The sequence below is a fragment of the Procambarus clarkii genome, chromosome 21, assembly GCF_040958095.1.
Source record: "Procambarus clarkii isolate CNS0578487 chromosome 21, FALCON_Pclarkii_2.0, whole genome shotgun sequence".
NCBI lineage: Eukaryota > Metazoa > Arthropoda > Malacostraca > Decapoda > Cambaridae > Procambarus > Procambarus clarkii.
Genome location: NC_091170.1, coordinates 25,434,428 through 25,452,725, shown reverse-complemented (window position 1 = coordinate 25,452,725; position 18,298 = coordinate 25,434,428). Strand labels below are relative to the sequence as shown.

Genomic DNA, 18,298 nt, shown 5'->3' with positions numbered 1-18,298 from the left:
CTGTTCTTACACTATATATACACACTATATATACCCATGTACATATGTTTTGCCCATAGCGAACCACTAAGCTAGTATGGTGAGCAAAACAAGAGTGCTGCCACACACACACAATGAGGCTACCTCAATTCTCGCCCTCCCTCCCTCACCAAAATTCCTCCTTCCACAATACTATGCACAACACTAATTATAACCACAATCCTGGTTACTAATTCCTGTAAATGAATAATTGACCACACGTTTATTTTGAAAAGGAACCTAAGAAATCATTTGAAGATTCCTAGATGGACGAAATAATGCTGTGGCTAGCGCTGTGAACATCGTAAACAGCATTGAATCACTGATATTTGAACATTGTACCCAGTCATTATCACACTCAGGCTCTTCTATAATACTATCATAGCTAAATAATACAAGTTATATATATATTTTGACATTATTAGGCGATGCTGTGGTCACACACTGAACAGCAGTGCTGTGCGCTCATGCTGCGAGCGCCAGCCTTGGTTGCTCACACACTACTGAGGCTCCCACACCCGGGAATGTGGACCATGATTTTTTTTAAAGATGGCGTCTGTTTACAAGAGCCCTGAGGAAGCTGATGTGAACCCCATGTAGCCGCGGGAGTTTTGAATGGAACGTGAAAAATACAAATACCAGGAGGCGCGTTGCGCAAACCAGACGTGAGCCTGCAGGCGTGTTGCGCAGTTTAACCCTCAAACCGCGCATATCATATATAAATGATATCAGTGACAAAACCGAAACCGCGCACATCATTTATATATGATTTCGTGTCTAGCGCTATAATTTAAACTCCCCGCCTGGGATAGGGGCAGCTATAGTACAGCCACGACCGATAGTTGCCAGATGCCACCTAGAAAAAAAATCCAGGCCAACATTCTTGGGTGTTACAGCGTCAGTATTGAGCAAGCCACCAAGGCTGGCGCATGCAGCACGAGCTCACAGCACCGCTGTTCAGCTTGTGACCACAGCATCGCCTACAAATACCATAATATATATGATACTGCTATTATTTAGCAGTGATAGTATTACTGAAGCCCCCTGACTGTGATAAAACTGACCAGGATTCTGATAATAGCAGGATTGTGGTGATATTTAGCGCTGTGCTCCATGGAGGGAGGCGTAAGGCTGTGCGAGGGAGGGTTGTGGCGTCGTCTTCTGACTGTGTGTGGCCACCATTTATTGACTGCACTCACCACACCAGCTTAGTGGTTCGATATGGTGAACACAAATGTAGATACTTATATATAACGTGTGTATAGAGTGTGATAACAGCTAGAGGAGTAGGTTGGGAGCCGCCATTTTGGTGAGGGAGGAGCGTCGTCTGCACGTCTTGGCATGGTGTTTACTGATGGCCACTATGGTCTTTGGGCACCATACCAGCTTATTTGTTCAGGTATGGTGAATAAAACAGGTAGATACTTATATATAATATGTGTATATAGCGTAATAACACCACAAACAATATTGTTGAAGGACAAATATTAGTGCGTCTGGCCTTGAGGGCGGCCGCCGATCAGCTGACTGTGTGAGTAGTTTTTATTCTAGCATTGTTGAGGCAGTTGATAGTGGTAAGGATTGCGATGTTGTATACCTTGACTTTAGCAAAGCTTTTGATACAGTGCCACATGAAAGACTGATTAAAAAGATAGAGTCTCATGGTATTGGGGGTGCTATATTAAGCTGGATTAGGGCATGGCTATACCAAAGGAAACAGAGAGTTAGTATAAATGGAATCAAGTCAGAGTGGGAAAATGTTGTAAGTGGAGTGCCTCAAGGCTCTGTCCTGGGACCTCTGTTGTTTATAATATATATAAATGATTTAGATTCAGGTTTGAGTAGCAACATTTGCAAATTTGCCGATGATACGAAAATCGGTAGGGAAATTAATTCGGAGGAGGACTCACTATCACTTCAAGTTGATCTAGATAGGGTTTTGAAATGGTCAAAGGATTGGCAGATGCAGTTTAATGCTGATAAATGTAAAGTTCTGAGGTTAGGTAATGATGATAGAGTTACAAGATACGAGCTAGATGGTGTTGTGATTGCGAAGTCGGATTGCGAAAGGGATCTGGGAGTTATGATTAGTAAGAATTTAAAACAAAAGGATCAATGCATAAATGTTCGTAATAAGGCAAATCGGACACTTGGATTTATTAATCGCAGCGTTAGTAACAAGACACCTGGTGTGGTTCTCAAGCTATATCTTGCTCTAGTTAGGCCCCATTTAGATTATGCAGTTCAGTTTTGGTCGCCAAATTATAGAATGGATATAAATTCACTTGAACGTGTCCAGCGTAGGATGACTAAGTTAATTCCCCAAATTAGAAATCTTTCATATGAAGAAAGATTAACAAAGCTTAAGTTGCATTCACTGGAAAGGCGAAGAGTTAGGGGTGACATGGTAGAGGTTTACAAGTGGATGAATGGACATAACCGGGGGGATATTAATAGGGTATTAAAAGTATCAACACAGGACAGAACACGAAACAATGGATATAAATTGGATAAGTTTAGATTTAGGAAAGACTTGGGTAAATACTGGTTCAGTAACAGGGTTGTTGATTTGTGGAACCAATTGCCGCGTAACATTGTGGAGGTGGGGTCCCTCGATTGTTTCAAGCACGGGTTGGACAAGTATATGAGTGGGATTGGGTGGTTATAGAATAGGAGCTGCCTCGTATGGGCCAATAGGCCTTCTGCAGTTGCCTTTGTTCTTATGTTCTTATGTTCTTATGTTCTACGTCTTTGTGGCCTTTACTCACCATACAAGCTTAGATGTACAGTTATGGTGAACAAAACATGTAAATACGCATATATATAACATCTGTGTATAGTGAATAAATACAGAAAGAGTATTGTAGGAGGTGAATGAGGGTGAGGGAGGGAGTGGCAGTGAGTGGCTCGCTGGTGTTTGGCGGTCACTCCTCGTTGCTTTTTGACTCACAAGACCAACTTAGTAGTTCGTTATGGTGTACAAAACATGCAAATACTTATATATAACCTATGTATATAGTGTAACAACAGCAAAACTATTTGTTTATTGTTTTATGAACATAATAATTGAATCACTAATATGCACACCATAATTTTGAGTACAGCGATGGTTCACACATTTTATAATATAAATATACCACAATTCACTGTATGGAATAATATTACTGCAAAAAAACTAAGAAAAAATCAATCAGAGACATTGAAATAATTAGGTAATAATATATTTGTGGTAACTGCCGTCTGACAGCTCGGGCGGAGTAGACCTCATCTGGCGAAGGCTCTGCCAACGCCCCTTTTTTGCCACACTTCCCTACCCTATTGCGGCTAAAATATGTCACCTACGATTTTTTTGTTATTTTTTCCGTGATCAGGGAACAAAAATGAACACTTCTATAAGACGAAAGAATTTTTTTGAATTTTTTTTTTTGTTGCGCCTGTGGGTGTGAATTCCATTTGGGCCCCTAGCGGTTTGAGGATTAAGGGTTAAACTGGGTGTTCTCTTTTCTCTCTTCTCCTCGGTTTGTTGTGGCCCCTTTGGTTCAAGATTGTTTTTCCATGGCTCTTTTTCCTGTTGGCATTGGCCTCTGAGGGTCAGGTTGAGGAGCTTCGTGGTCTCCTCCAGCGCAGGGGTTTCTGCTCTTTTGGTTTCGGTGATAGGTTTATTCGTTTGGAGCCATCTCCTTTTCTGGCGAAGAACGAGACGACTGCTTTTCGGAGGGGTCCATGGGTTGTTGATGCTTGGGTTCTGGCTCGTGGTCTCCAGTAGGCCTAGAACACTATTCGCTTGACTGATGCCAGGGTCTAATGCATTCAAAGCCTGGATAGCTCCGGGGAGCCTCCGGGTCTCACTCAGAAAATGGCGTTTCATTACATTCAGCGCTGGTTTTTATTATCACAGTCGAGTCTTCTGTAATTCTATCATCGCTAAATAATAGCAGTTACATATATATTTTGACATTTTTAGGTGATGCTGTGGTCACAAGCTGAACAGCAGTGCTGTTAGCGCATGCTGCATGCACCAGCCTTGATTGCTATCTCAGTACTGTGAGGCTCACACCCCGGGAATGTTACTCACGATTTTTTTTAAAGTGGGGTCTGTTTACTAGAGCCCTGAGGAAGCTGATTTGTACCTTGTGTAGCCGCGGGTATTTAAATCGTGTTCGGCACCCTTAATTGTATATATACGATGTGTGCGGTTTGGTGACAGTTACTGAAATTGTGTGTGTGTGTGTGTGTGTGTAATTACCTAAGTGTAGTTACAGGATGAGAGTTACGCTTGTGGTGTCCCGTCTCCCCAGCACTCTTTGTCATATTGTACAAGAATGTAACAACTCTTGTATATATCTCAAAAAAAAAAAAAAAAAAAATATTATGCTTTGAAATTACTGACAGTTTTGGCCTCCACTACCCTCTCGTTTAACTTGTTCCAACCGTCTACCACTCTTGTTTACAAAAGTGAATTTTCGTATATTTCTCCGGCAGCTTTGTTTCGTTAGTTTAAATCTATGACCTCTTGTTCTTGAAGTTCCCGGTCTCAGGAATTCTTCCCTATCAATTTTATCGATTCCTGTTACTATTTTGAACGTAGTGATCATATCGCCTCTTTTTCTTCTATCTTCTAGTTTTTGCATATTTAATGCCTCTAACCTCTCCTCGTAGCTCTTGTCCTTCAGTTCTGGGAGCCACTTAGTGGCATGTTGTTGCACTTTTTCCAGTTTGTTGATGTGCTTCTTAAGATATGGGCACCATACAACCGCTGCATATTCCAGCTTTGGTCTAATAAAAGTCGTGAACAATTTCTTTAATATTTCTCCATCCATGTATTTAAAAGCAATTCTGAGGTTAGAAAGTGTAGCATAGGCTCCTCGCACAATGTTCTTAACACTTTCGCACTCTCGGCGCTCAAAAAAAAACAATACCCCAGATGCTTTCGTCACTTCGCGCGCCTACGCGGTAAGACCGAAAAGTGTACACTCTTTTGACTGTCCTGACAATAATTGAAGGCGCACGTATTTAAATTTGGTATCACTGTGTTCGCAATGAAATTGTCTATAAGAGCATACCTATAAAATGCCGCCCAGTCATAAGGAGTATCAACACCAAATAAAAAACTATGCAGATCACTCGCCGAGAGCGCCAAACAGCAACAAAATGTTTCCACTCTCTTAATGGTTGCGAAGCCTACAGTTGCCCTGCATCGCTAATTTTGGTATCATTGGAATCGCAATAAAATTCTCTACACGGACATATGCATATGAATGTTTAATATAGGTAATTGCCCACCAGCAAGAGTGTGTGAAGTGGAGAGTAGTTAGCCGCGAGCGCACTGGCGAAAACACGGGGGAAATCATGCTTGGAAAGTTTATACGTTTCCTGACCCTACTTTTCTATGTACGTATTTCTTTTTTATACCAATGTGTTCGCAATAAAATTTTCTATAAGATGAACTGTATAACATTTGTACAAAGCATGTGTAAGAGAAGCGCCAAATATAGAACCACGTCGCTCAGTATGCGTTCGCGGCAGAAACGAACGCATTGTTTTCGTTCGTTTGATGTTTGTCATGTTTATACTTGTTGAAACATTTTATAATTTGCATGACAGTGATCGCAGTAAAATTCCCTACACAGACATATACATAACACATACAAATATTTCCCACGTGTTGGATATATCAACGGCTAAAGGGAACCCACTGCCACACGCTCGCCACACCCCCAAACATACTTTGTGTATTTTTTTTTTTACTCATAGAAGTTTATGTGATATAATATTCATTCTGGTACCAAAACATTCGCAAATAAATTCTCTACAAAACAAAAGTATCCCCATCCATTTCGGTTAAAAAATGGAATTTATAGAAATATTTTTTCGATGGACGAGAAAAGTAGGCTGTTATGCGGAATCGTAAGAGAAAACGGCGACGAGTTATCTCTAATATAAAGCGCGAAAGTGTTAATGTGGTCCTCAGGTGACAGTTTTCTATCTATAACCACCCCTAGATCCCTTTCTTTGTCAGAATTCTTTAAAGATTTCTCACATAATTTATAAGTTGTGTGGGGTTTATGTTCTCCAATTCCACATTCCATAACATGGCATTTATTCACATTAAATTCCATATGCCGAGTGTTGCTCCATATACTTATTTTGTCCAGGTCTTCTTGAAGGGCATGACAATCATCTAGGTTTCTTATCTTCCCTATTATCTTAGCATCATCAGCAAACATGTTCATGTAATTCTGTATTCCCACTGGTAGATCGTTTATGTAGTCAATGAACATTACCGGTGCAAGAACTGAACCCTGTGGTACTCCACTTGTGACATTCCTCCAATCTGATACTTTGCCTCTGATTACGGCCCTCATTTTTCTGTCAGGAAATTTTTCATCCATGTTAGTAGCTTACCTGTCACTACTCCAATATGTTCCAGTTTCCAGAACAACCTCTTATGGGGAACTCTGTCGAAAGCCTTTTTTTACGTCCAGATAGATGCAGTGAACCCAAGCATCTCTTTCCTGTAAAATCTCTATGGCTCGATCATAAAAACTGAGTTAGTTCGTTACACAGGATCTTCCAGGTCGAAAACGATACTGTCTGTCTGATATTATATCGTTTTCCTCCAGGTGTTCTACCCATTTAGTTTTATTTTTTCCAATATTTTGACTATTACACTTGTCAGTGATACAGGTCTATAATTAAGGGGATCTTCCCTGCTTCCACTTTTGTAGATTGGAACTACGTTAGCCTTTTTCCACACATCAGCTACAACTCCTGTACACAGGGATGCCTGAAAAATCAGTTGTTGTGGAATGCTGAGCTCAGGTGCACATTCTCTCAGAACCCATGGTGAAACTCCATCTGGACCAACTGCTTTCTTCTTACTTAGCTCCTTGAGCATTTTTTCCACTTCGTCTCTAGACACCTCTATGTGCTCTATGTTGTTCTCTGGAATTCTTATTGTGTCTGGTTCCCTAAAGATTTCATTTTGTACAAACACACTTTGGAACTTTTCGTTTAGTGTTTCACACATTTCATTTTCCATGAATCTATTTCCCATTTTCAACCTCTGAATATTATCCTTTACCTGCAATTTGTTGTTTATGAATTTATGGAATAGACCTGGTTCTGTTTTACATTTGTCTGCAATCCCTTCTTCAAAATTTCTTTCTGCCTCTCTTCTCACTGCCGTGTAGTTGTTTCTCGCATCTTTGTAGCGCTGGTATGTTTGGGGGTTTGGCCTCTTCCTGTATTGATTCCATTTTTGTGTCGTTCTGGAGGGAGCCCCGTCGGCTCCCCGGAGCTTTACCGGCTGATATGCTAATGTCAGACTTTGGCATCAGTCATGTGTATGGAGTTCTAGGGCCTACCGGGGACCACGAGCCAGAACCTGGCCCCCTCAGAGAGGCAAGGGGAGCAATGGCCTATAGAAACCCCCGTGTGGTTGGAAGCATTCTATGTCTGCCATCGACCGGGTCAAGCATCCAGAAAGGTAAGCATTCCAAAACAAACCCCTATTCTGGTGAAAATTGCTACCTAAGCCGAACTAGTGGATAGAACTCTTCAACAGAAAACAAGGAAACTAGTATGACGTCATACGTCACCGCGCCGCTGTCTGCGCAGCTCCCCCCTCCCCGGGAGGGGGAAGGGGGAGCCCCAGACCTCCCACGCCGGCTATCCACCCATCAGTTCTGAGGCTGGATGTCAAAACACGCGAAAAACGCCGACCGGAGGGAGGGAGGGTTGCCGGGAGCCTCCGGGTCTCACCCAGAAAATGGCGTGTCATTACATTCAACGCTGAAATTATGAAATGCCAGAAATTACCTTTCTGGATGCTTGACCCGGTCGATGGCAGACATAGAATGCTTCCAACCACACGGGGGTTTCTATAGGCCATTGCTCCCCTTGCCTCTCTGAGGGGGCCAGGTTCTGGCTCGTGGTCCCCGGTAGGCCCTAGAACTCCATACACATGACTGATGCCAAAGTCTGACATTAGCATATCAGCCGGTAAAGCTCCGGGGAGCCTCCGGGTCTCACCCAGAAAATGGCGTTTCATTACATTCAACGCTGGTTTTTGGTCTCTGGCCCTCTCGTAATTTCTATTGAACCAATCCTGTTTCCTAGTTCTGCATCTCTGTTTTGGTATAAATTTTGTTGTGCCTTTATCATGTACTGTATGTCAAGTTTTGTGAAATATATCTCATTCATTTCCTTGCCTAGCATCAAGTCTGTCCAATTATACTCACTAAAAAAATTTCTAAGGTTGCCATAATGTCCTCTCCTGAAGTCAGGTTTTTCATCTGCTTCAACCTCCTTATTTTCTTCCAGATTATAACGCATTGCATACTTTATTCTCGAACACTTTTACCCAAGGGAGTAAGGTACTGAATGTCAAATATCTCTTCCTTCTTCCTGGTAAATATCAAATCTAGCATGGAGGGAACGTCCCCTTCCCTCATCCTCGTAGCTTGTTTAACATGTTGATACAAGAATGTTTCCAGGATGAGGTCTACAAATTTGCAGGTCCAAAAGTCTTCTGTTTTAGCTTCATATGCTTCCCAGTCTATGGATTTCAAGTTGAAGTCACCGACTATCAACAGTCGTGATCTATCGTTATCCGCTCTCGCTATAATCTCTCATTATTGTTATAAGACCTTCTCGTTTACTATCCAGCTCCTCCTTTGACCATGTGCTGCTTGGCGGTGGACTATATGCATTTATGATCATTAGTTTATCATCCTCATGGCAGATCTCTAGTGCTATTATATCAACTTCTTGTGGATTGGCAGTCATTATTTCGTTCACCTTTAGGTGTTCTTTCACCAGCACAGCAACGCCACCGCCTTTCCTAATTTTTGTGTCCCGTCTCCAAATTGAGTAGCCCCTTGGGAATATGACCTCATTTAAAATAACATCTTCAAGTTTTGTCACCGTGAGTGCAACAATGTCTGGTGTCTGCAGCAGTATTACATCACTTAACTCCACTATCTTCGATCTCACTCCATCTATGTTGGTGTATGCAATCTTCAGGAACTTGTTCCCCCTCTCCTTATTCTTCACTTCCCCTCTCTCTATTGATTTTGTTAGTTTGCCTTTATGTATCACTTTACTGGTCTGCCTACCCCTATCACTTTGTAGAAAAAAGAATTGATTTCTTCTTCATTCCTGCTCTCATTTAAACGTTTTGCCTCGGCGAGGTTCAGTTTCAGCTTCTCTGTCTTCTTTTGAAAGATCTCGTCTTAATGACCACACTTTCCCATCCTCATCACTTTGTAATTTTCTAGCATTCCTTAGTACTTCTTCCATCTGTTTGGCACCGTTTAGGGTGATCCTCAAAGGTCGATCTTTCCCTTTTACGTATCTGCCTATTCTCCTGTAGTCGCACACATTCTCTATGGTAGTAAGACCTTCTGTGAGGCCATCAATTTTAACTACTACTTTCGCTTCTTCTACAGCTCTTTCTGACCTAGATGTTATCTCCTCTTTGCAACCAAAGATTATCAAGGACTTACTCCGATCAACTGTGTTTTGCACCAACTTCGGGTTAGATGCCAATTTCTTTCTCACTTCCAGCCTAATGTTTGTTTTATCTTGGTTGCTGCAGTGTTTGGCTTCCTTTACTGCTTTTTCAATTTTTTCCTTCTCCTTGGCCACTTGTATATAGGTGAGTTGCATATCTTTCTTGCACTGTTCTATTCCCTGTGTAACTTCCTCCATCTGTGCTGACAAAAGCTGTTTCTCCTGTTGAATTTCCTTACCCAACCTATTGTAGTCATTTATGTTTAAGTTTGCTTTAACTTCTTCCAAAGCTATTTTTATGAGTTTATTTTCCTCTTCCATGGCTTTGCAATTTGTTTCTAATTGATTCTTGTCCTTGCACAAGTCTTCATTAAACTCTCAAGACATAAAACTTTGCTATTCAAATGGTCATTACTTTCTTTCAATTTACTAATTATTTCTACATGAAAGTTCACTATAGTATCTAATTTTACCAACTTGTTATGTAGACTGCTGATATCAATGCTTTCTTCATTGAATCCCACAAAATCAAGCTCTGTTTTGTTTTTCTTCTTGCTGACAGCCATCTTAAATGTTCTTCTCTGCACTGGAAACACTAGGGCAACTTTTTCTCATCCGATTTTTCACTTCCCTTAGCACATTACCTGTTATCTCACCTATTTTTCAAAAACACTATACCTTTATGTTCTCTGGGACACCACTCACTATTATCAACCTGTACTACAATACTTAGGATTGTTGAAATATGCTGGAGCTCCTCTGATGCAAGTGTTGACCCTAAGGGTGTCACCTTCTGAATCCATGTGTATGTGTGTATATACACACACACATACATACATACATATGTATATATATATATATATATATATATATATATATATATATATATATATATATATATATATATATATATATACATAATGCAAACAAGCCTGAATGGTCCCCAGGACAAGATTACTATCCGAGTGCCGGCGGTAGGGTGGTTCAAATAGCCTCGGCTATCACCTCATTTTGTCCGGTCGTGATATGTCAAGTGGATTAAGGCATCTTGTACATACCAGTTGCGTGGCTCCTGGGAGTATGGGTTCGAGTCACTTCTGGGGTGTGAGTTTTCAGTTGCATATTGTCCTGGGGACCATTCAGGCTTGTTCGCATTTGTGTTCCTCACGTGTGCCCCAAAGAATGAGGTGATTTGGTAAAATGCTATGCCCAAGATTACTATCCGAGTGCCGGCGGTGGGGTGGTTCAAATAGCCTCGGCTATCACCTCATTTTGTCCGGTCGTGATGGTCAAGTGGATTAAGGCGTCTTGTACATACCAGTTGCGTGGCTCCTGGGAGTATGGGTTCGAGTCACTTCTGGGGTGTGAGTTTTCAGTTGCATATTGTCCTGGGGACCATTCAGGCTTGTTCGCATTTGTGTTCCTCACGTGTGCCCCAAAGAATGAGGTGATTTGGTAAAATGCTATGCCCAAGATTACTATCCGAGTGCCGGCGGTGGGGTGGTTCAAATAGCCTCGGCTATCACCTCATTTTGTCCGGTCGTGATGGTCAAGTGGATTAAGGCGTCTTGTACATACCAGTTGCATGGCTCCTGGGAGTATGGGTTCGAGTCACTTCTGGGGTGTGAGTTTTCAGTTATATATATATAATATATTTTCTTTTATGAAAACTTGGCTTATTAGGCAAATTGGGCCTTGCATAGTAGGCTGAGAAGTGCGTTCTGGCTACTAGGTACGACATATATATATAATATATATATATATAATATATAATATATTTTCTCAAATTTTTTTCTTATGAAATGATAAAGCTACCTATTTAATTATGTATGAGGTCAATTTTTTTTTATTGGAGTTAAAATTAACGTAGATATATGACCGAACCTAACCAACCCTACCTAACCTAACCTAACCTATCTTTATAGGTTAGGTTAGGTTAGGTTAGGTAGCCGAAAAAGATAGGTTAGGTTAGGTAGATTAGGTAGCCGAAAAACAATTAATTCATGAAAACTAGGCTTATTAGGCAAATCGGGCCTTGCATAGTAGGCTGAGAAGTGCGTTCTGGCTACTAGGTATGACATATATATATATAATATAATACTGTATATATGTTGAACCTAGCAGCCAGAATGCACTTCGTGGCCTACTATGCAAGGCCCGATTTGCCTAATAGGCTGAATGATTTTCTTTATTTTCAAAATATTGTTTCCAATTAGTTTATTTGAAATACTATTATTATATTATGTTAAGTACATAAATTTTTGACTTAGTTATGTTCGATAAGGTTAGGTTAAAATAGGTTAGGTAGGGTTGGTTAGGTTCGGTCATATATCAACACTTAATTTTAATTCAAGTTAAAGAAAATTAACTCATACATAAGGAAATGGATAGGTTTATCATTTCATAAGAAAAAAATTAGAAAAATATATAAATTTAGGAAAACTTGGCTTATATGGCAAATCGGGCCTTACATAGTAGGCCGAGTACAACGTTTTGGCTACTAGGTACAATATATATATAATGCATGCATGCATGCAATTGACGATCGATCTCAAAACACTGATCATTTTATGCGGAAAATCCACAGAAAAATACGAAACCAAGTGAACGTTTCGGCCTGTTAAAGCCTTTGTCAACACAAGACTGACTGAATATATATATATATGATCATACTTCATAGGATCAATTCTATAGTATGATTGCCGAGTTCCAGTCAGTCTTGTGTTGACAAAGGCTTTAACCCTTAACATGCTGGGGGTTTAATATCCTGTCATCCCCACAGGCGCATGTTATTTTGAAAAAAAAAAATGATTTTTTCTTCCTAACCTGTTAATTTGTGTTCACTGATCACGGGAAAAATAATAAAAAAATCGTAAGTGGCATATATTGCCCGTTATAGGGCGGGGAAGTCTGGCAAATTATAGGCGCTGACTCAGCATGCGTCCCAGGCGGTCTGTTGCTCGCCAACTGTCAGGCCGGAGTTGCCACAAAGAGATAATTACCTAATTATTTCAATGTCCTTACCTTGAGGTTACCTTGAGGTGCTTCCGGGGCTTAGTGTCCCCGCGGCCCGGTCGTCGACCAGGCCTCCTGGTTGCTGGACTGATCAACCAGGCTGTTAGACGCGGCTGCTCGCAGTCTGACGTATGAGTCTCTGATTGATTTTTCATAGTTTTTTTCCTGTAATATTATTCAAAAGTGTGTAGTTTGATATATTTATATAATAAAATGAGTGAATCATTGCTGTACTCAAAAATATGGTGTGCATATTGTTGATTCAATTATGTTCATCAATCAGTGAACAAATATTTTGTCGATTATTACACTATAAGCACAGGTTATATATAAGTATCTGCATGTTTTGTTCACTATAACGAACCACTAAGTAGCTATTATGAGTCAAAAAGTAACGAGGAGTGATCGCCGGGTACCAGCCAGCCACTCCCGCCCTCCCTCCAGTCATCTGACTCACCCACATTCTCCTCCCACAATACTGTTTTTGCTATAATTCACTATATACAGACGTTATATATAAGTATTTACATGTTTTGTTCACCATAACTGTACATCTAAGCTTGTATGGTGAGTAAAGGCACAGACGTAGGACCTCACACAGCTGACGGCTGCCGCCCTCAAGGCCAGACCCACTAATATTTCTCCTCCAACAATACTGTGTGGTGTTATTACGCTATATATCTTATATACAGACGTTATGTATAAGTATTTACATGTTTTGTTCACCATAACTGTACATCTAAGCTTGTATGGTGAGTAAAGGCACAGACGTAGGACCTCTCACAGTCAGCTGATGGCTGCCGCCCTCAAGGCCAGACACACTAATATTTCTCCTCCAACAATACTGTGTGGTGTTATTACGCTATATACACACACATTATATATAAATATCTACCTGTTTTATTCACCGTACTTGCACAAATAAACTGGTATGGTGCCCAAAGACCATCGTGGTAACCAGTAAACAACACCGTCGTCTGCACGGTGGCATCGTGCAGACGACGCCACCGCCCTCACCAAAATGGCGGCTCCAAACCTTCTTTTGCTGTTTATACCCTCTATACACACGTTATATATAAGTATCTACATTTGTGTTCACCATAGCGAACCACTAAGCTGGGGTGCTGAGTGCAGTCAATAAAAGGTGGCCACACACAGTCAGAAGACATCGCCACCACCCTCCCTCCCACAGCATTACTCCTCCCTCCATGGCGCACAGCGCTAAATATCACCACAATCCTGCTATTATCAGAACCCTGGTCAGTTTTTATCACAGTCAGGGGTCTTCTGTAATAATATCATCGCTACATAATAGCACGAACAAGTATATTTTGGCATTTTTAGGCGATGCTGTGGTCACAAGCTGAACAGCAGTGCTGTTAGCTCATGCTGCGTGCGTCAGGCTTGGTTGCTCACTCAATACTGAGGCTAATAACACCCGGGAGTTTGGCCCACGATTTTTTTTTAAAATGGCGTCTGTTTACAAGAGCCCTGATGAAGGTGTGGTGAACCCTGTGTATCCGCGGGCCGTTTAAATCTTGCATAGTACTCCAACACATCATATGACGTGATGCGCAGTTGACTGGAACAACGTCCAACACGTCATATGACGTGATGCGCACTTTAAGGGTTAACAATCCGAAATGTTCACTTGCTTTCATATTTCTCTGTGGATTTTCCACATGTTCGGTTTTAATTAAATATTTTAAATATATATATATATATATATATATATATATATATATATATATATATATATATATATATATATATATATATATAGGGGGTGGTACCACCACTGGTGCAATTATAGGGACCCACAGCCTCAGAGAAGGGAACACAGAGCATTCAGGGAAAAATTTGCCATTTAATATATATATATATATATATATATATATATATATATATATATATATATATATATATATATATATATATATATATATATATATATATGTCGTACCTAGTAGCCAGAACGCACTTCTCAGCCTACTATGCAAGGCCCGATTTGCCTAATATGCCAAGTTTTCATGAATTAATGTTTTTTCGGCTACCTAACCTACCTAACCTAACCTAACCTAACTTTTTCGGCTACCTAACCTAACCTAACCTATAAAGATAGGTTAGGTAGGGTTGGTTAGGTTCGGTCATATATCTACGTTAATTTTAACTCCAATAAAAATTTTTTTACCTCATACATAATGAAATGGGTAGCTTTATCATTTCATAAGAAAAAAATTAGAGAAAATATATTAATTCATGAAAACTTGGCTTATTAGGCAAATTGGGCCTTGCATAGTAGGCTGAGAAGTGCATTCTGGCTACTAGGTACGACATTATATATATATATATATATACTGTATATATGTTGTACCTATTAGCCAGAACGTCGTACTCGGCCTGCTATGCAAGGCCCTATTTGCATAATAAGCTAAGTTTTCCTGAATCAATATATTTTCTTTAATTTTTTTCTTATGAAATGATAAATCTGCCCTTTTCATTATGTATGAGGTCAATTTTTTTTAATTGGAGTTAAAATTAACGTAGATATATGACCGAACCTAACCAACCGTACCTAACCTAACCTAACCTATCTTTATAGGTTAGGTTAGGTAGCCGAAAAAGTTAGGGTAGGTTAGGTATTCGAAAAACATTTAATTCATGAAAACTTGGCTTATTAGGCAAATTGGGCCTTGCATAGTAGGCTGAAAAGTGCATTCTGGCTACTAGGTACGACATATATATATATATATATATATATATATATATATATATATATATATATATATATATATATATATATACAGTGGAACCTCTATTAACGAGTGGCTCTATTAACGAGTTTTTCCAGTAACGAGCAAGCCACTCGCAGCAAATTTGTCTCTATTGACGAGCTCGCCTCAATTAACGAGTGAAACCACATGGCGCTTCCTAGCGTCTCGTGGGTTCTCGCAAATTCTCGGACGCCTCCGACGCCAGTGTTGTTGTTGTATCTCACACGACAAGCATCCCTCTGGATTTATTTGAGCTTTTCTTTGGGTTTTTAGTGGTTTTGCGACTACAATTTGTAACACACGATGTCTCCAAAGAAGCTGCTTGCTAAAGATAGTGTTGTCAAGAGGAAGAAAGACACAATTACTGTGGATTTAAAGAAGGAAATTATAGCAAAGCATGAGTGTGGTGTCTGTGTGATTGATCTCACAAGGGAGTATGGCAGGTCCTCATTAACAATTTACACCATTAGTAAGGGAATGAGGAGGTAAGGGAGGATGCTGCCTCTTCCACTGAGATCAGGGAAGTGTTTGGAATGTTTGAAAAGGTGAACTCATTCGTGGAAAAGCTGCCCTGATAAAGCAGTGACAACCAGGTGTGTGAAAATGTTTAATTAATTTATCACTTTGTGATAACACTTTATGAAAGTGTTATCACTTTTGCAGGTATATGTCACTTGAATGTGACACACTTTTTTTCTCTTGAATGCACCCAAACACCGCGCTCAAGCGTCATTTGAGCAAATATTTCAATAAAATCCAATTCTTATCCGATCGACTTGGGGATTGTATACATGTTTGCCATGAAATTTCCGTTTTCTTTAATAACCACATTGCCTATTTGAGAAAACGGCATTGTATTGTATCTTCGTGGTAAGACTATTATATTGTTGACACAACGAGTGTAATCAACGTAGTTTTTTATTTGGTGCTGGTCTAACGCATCCTTGTGTGACATTTGAAATGAAATTTGGGTGAAATTCCCAAGAAGAGAGAGTCTGCCTGACTCAGAGGTGGATTCCCCTTCCACACCATAACCCCTCTCATCCTTCCCACCTCCCCATCGTCTCCCTCAAGCCAGCAACTACTCTTCATAAGGTAAAGTAAATATTAAAACACTACAACAAAACATTTATATTTACATGTGCAATATTATATTTACATAAAAAAAGTCATACAAGTATGGATGTTTTTGGGAGTGGAACGGATTAAATTTATTTCCTTTATTTTAAATGGGGAAATTTGTTTCCAAAGACGAGTTTTCCAGGTAACGAGCTCGGTGCCAGAACGGATTAAACTCGTTAATAGAGGTTCCACTGTATATATATATATATATATATATATATATATATATATGCGAACAAGCCTGAATGGTCCCCAGGACAATATGCAACTGAAAACTCACACCCCAGAAGTGACTCGAACCCATACTTCATTAGATTACCCAAGATTACCCAAGATAGCCCAAGATTACTATCCGAGTGCCGGCGGTGGGGTGGTTCAAATAGCCTCGGCTATCACCTCATTATGTCCGGTCGTGATGGTCAAGTGGATTAAGGCGTCTTGTACATACCAGTTGCGTTGCTTCTGGGAGTATGGGTTCGAGTCACTTCTGGGGTGTGAGTTTTCAGTTATATATATATATATATATATATATATATATGTATGTATGTATGTATGTATGTATGTATGTATGTATATATATATATATATATATATATATATATGTCGTACCTAATAGCCAGAACGCACTTCTCAGCCTACTATTCAAGGCCCGATTTGCCTAATAAGCCAAGTTTTCATGAATTAATGTTTTTTCGTCTACCTAACCTACCTAACCTAACCTAACCTAGCTTTTTTTGGCTACCTAACCTAACCTTACCTATAAATATAGGTTAGGTAGGGTTGGTTAGGTTCGGTCATATATCTACGTTAATTTTAACTCCAATAAAAAAAAATTGATCTCATACATAGAGAAAAGGGTTGCTTTATCATTTCATAAGAAAAAAATTATAGTAAATATATTAATTCAGGAAAACTTGGCTTATTAGGCAAATCGGGCCTTGAATAGTAGGCTGAGAAGTGAGTTCTGGCTACTAGGTACGACATATATATATATATATATATCTATATATATATGTCGTACCTAGTAGCCAGAATGCACTTCTTGGCCTACTATGCAAGGCCTGATTTGCCTAATAAGCCAAGTTTTCCTGAATTATAATATTTTCTCTCATTTTTTTCTTATGAAATGATAAAGCTACCCATTTCATTATGTATGAGGTCAATTTTTTTTTATTGGAGTTAAAATTAACGTAGATATATGACCGAACCTAACCAACACTACCTAACCTAACCTAACCTATCTTTATAGGTTAGGTTAGGATAGGTAGCCAAAAAAGTTAGGTTAGGTTAGGTAGGTTAGGTAGTCGAAAAACAATTAATTCATGAAAACTTGGCTTATTAGGCAAATCGAGCCTTGCATAGTAGGCCGAGAAGTGCGTTCTGGCTACTACATATATATATATATATATATATACATATATATATGTATGTATATATATATATATATATATATATGTATATATATATATATATATATATATATGTCGTACCTAGTAGCCAGAACGCACTTCTCAGCCTACTATGCAAGGCCTGATTTGCCTAATAAGCCAAGTTTTCATGAATTAATTGTTTTTCGACTACCTAACCTACCTAACCTAACCTAACCTAACTTTTTTGGCTACCTAATCAAACCTAACCTATAAAGATAGGTTAGGTTAGGTTAGGTAGGGTTGGTTAGGTTCGGTCATATATCTACGTTAATTTTAACTCCAATATAAAAAAATTGACCTCATACATAATGAAATGGGTAGCTTTATCATTTCATAAGAAAAAAATTAGAAAAAATATATTAATTCAGGAAAACTTGGCTTATTAGGCAAATCGGGCCTTGAATAGTAGGCCAAAAAGTGAGT

General features: G+C 39.5%; 1 protein-coding gene and 1 pseudogene across 2 annotated transcripts in view; both read left to right on the top strand.

The window, feature by feature from the left end:
* The window catches only part of LOC123760569 (metalloendopeptidase OMA1, mitochondrial), a 250,307-nt gene that overhangs the window by 162,083 nt on the left and 69,926 nt on the right, over positions 1–18,298 (top strand). The gene's annotated exons all lie outside the window — the stretch shown is intronic.
* On the top strand, positions 12,198–12,293 carry LOC138367326 (small nucleolar RNA U3; annotated as a pseudogene).